The sequence below is a fragment of the Aristolochia californica genome, unplaced genomic scaffold (genome assembly GCF_029961685.1).
Source record: "Aristolochia californica isolate CCGP_79_NKW_82.1479 unplaced genomic scaffold, dmAriCali1.0.hap1 SCAF_77, whole genome shotgun sequence".
Classification (NCBI taxonomy): domain Eukaryota; kingdom Viridiplantae; phylum Streptophyta; class Magnoliopsida; order Piperales; family Aristolochiaceae; genus Aristolochia; species Aristolochia californica.
The window spans coordinates 82501-85000 of record NW_027182276.1 but is presented as its reverse complement, the minus strand read 5'-3'; positions in this window follow the sequence as shown (position 1 = coordinate 85000).

The window sequence follows — 2500 nt, the reverse complement described above, 5'->3', positions numbered from 1 at the left end:
GCAAAAAAGGGACATACGCACTGGCGACACGCCCGTTTCGCCTGCCACCCGTGCACACTCGCCTGGGCAGCTGGTCACATGCGTCGCTCACAGGCATTTTGCAGGCCAGCACCGGCGGATGCACGGGTCAAGCGGGACGGGACGAGCGCAAGGCTTGCTTTTGGTGGCACACGAAAACACGAACCCGAAAAAGGGACATACGCACTGGCGACACGCGCGCCCGTTTCGCCTGCCACCCATGCACACTCGCCTGGGCTGCTGGTCACATGCGTCGCTCATAGGCATTTTGCAGGCCAGCACCGGCGGATGCACGGGTCAAGCGGGACGGGACGAGCGCAGGGCTTGCTTTTGGCGGCACACGAAAACACGAACCCGAAAAAGGCGAAAAAGGGACATACACACTGGCGACACGCACGCCCGTTTCGCCTGCCACCCGTGCACACTCGCCTGGGCTGCTGGTCACGTGCGTCGCTCACAGGCATTTTGCAGGCCAGCACCGGCGGATGCACGGGTCAAGCGGGACGGGACGAGCGCAGGGCTTGCTTTTGGCGGCACACGAAAACACGAACCCGAAAAAGGCGAAAAAGGGACACACGGACAGGCGACACGAAAAAAAAGGGGTCGCCCTACCTAGGTGGGCGCAAAAACCCCGTCGGCCAGGAGGTTTCGCCAAAGTGTCTGTACTGTCACACAGGGTCAATAGCACGGGCATGGCCGGCCGCCGCACGTGCAGCGGCTTACGGACGCACGGTTCGGCGGCACGGGTGCCTGGCGGCTTTAGCACCTTGGGGTGGACAGGCCTGGCGGCAAGGGGGGCTAGGCACCTTGCTGCCAGCCGGCAATGGTGCACGGGGCGGGGCGCCACACAAACACGAAAGAGGGACAAGAGCGGGGCGATGGTCCACAGAGACGAGCCATGCACGGGGCCCGTGATCGCCGACACGCGCGAACGCGGACGCGGACAAGGACAAGGACGCGACGCGCGGCGCGCGTGCGAGGTCAAGAGGGGCGCGCGCACGAAAACGCGAAAAAAGGGGCTAGCGGCCGAGAAACGCGAAAAAAACCGGGTCACCTACCTAGCCGAACGCCTAAAATCGCTTCGGGCAGGAGGTTTCGCCAAAGTGTCTGTACTGTCACACGGTCCGTACGGGCGCAACCCCATCGCGCGCCAGCACCCCTTCCTGGGGGCGCCCACCCGCCAGGCGCCTGGCGCCCCACGCGCGCGCGCCCGGCGCCTGGCGCCTTGCCCCCCACGCGCGCCCGGCGCCTGGCGCCTTGCCTCCGCGCGTGCCTGGCGCCTGGCGCCTTGCCCCCCACGCGCCTGGGCGCCTCTTTTCCGCCTGGGCGCCCTGGCACCTTTCCGCCTGGGCGCCTGTTTTCCGCCTTGGCGCCCTGGCGCCTTTTCGCGTGGGCGCCTCTTTTCCGCCTGGGCGCCATGGCGCCTTTCGGCCTGGGCGACTCTTTTTCGCCTGGGCACCTCTTTTCCGCCTGGGCGCCTCTTTTCCGCCTGGCCAGGGCGCCTCTTTTCCGCCTGGGCGCCATGGCGCCTTTCTGCCTGGGCGCCTCTTTTTCGCCTGGGCGCCTCTTTTCTGCCTGGGCGCCCTGGCGCCTTTTCGCCTGGGCGCCTCTTTCCCACCTGGGCGCCCTGGCGCCTCTTCGCCTGGGCGCCCTGGCGCCTTTTCGCCTGGGCGCCACTTTTGGCGCCTGGGCGCCTACGCCAGGGCGCCTCTTTTCCGCCTGGGCGCCTCTTTTTCGCCTGGGCGCCTCTTTTCCGCCTGGGTGCCCTGGCGCCATTCCGCCTGGGCGCCTCTTTTCCGCCTGGGCGCCCTGGCGCCTTTTCGCCTGGGTGCCTCTTTTGGCGCCTGGGTGCCTCTTTTGGCGCCTGGGTGCCTACGCCAGGGCGCCTCTTTTCCGCCAGGGCGCCTCTTTTTCGCCTGGGCGCCTCTTTTCCGCCTGGGGGCCCTGGCGCCTTTTCGCCTGGCGCCTCTTTTGGCGCCTGGGCGCCTACGCCAGGGCGCCTCTTTTCCGCCTGGGCGCCTCTTTTCCGCCTGGGTGCCCTGGCGCCATTCCGCCTGGGCGCCTCTTTTCCGCCTGGGCGCCCTGGCGCCTTTTCGCCTGGGTGCCTCTTTTGGCGCATGGGCGCCTACGCCAGGGCGCCTCTTTTCCGCCTGGGCGCCCTGGCGCCTTTCCGCCTGGGCGCCTCTTTTTCGCCTGGGCGCCTCTTTTCCGCCTGGGCGCCCTGGCGCCATTCCGCCTGGGCGCCTCTTTTCCGCCTGGGCGCCCTGGCGCCTTTTCGCCTGGCGCCTCTTTTGGCGCCTGGGCGCCTACGCCAGGGCGCCTCTTTTCCGCCTGGGCGCCTCTTTTTCGCCTGGGCGCCTCTTTTCCGCCTGGGCGCCCTGGCGCCATTCCGCCTGGGCGCCTCTTTTCCGCCTGGGCGCCCTGGCGCCTTTTCGCCTGGCGCCTCTTTTGGCGCCTGGGCGCCTACGCCAGGGCGCCTCTT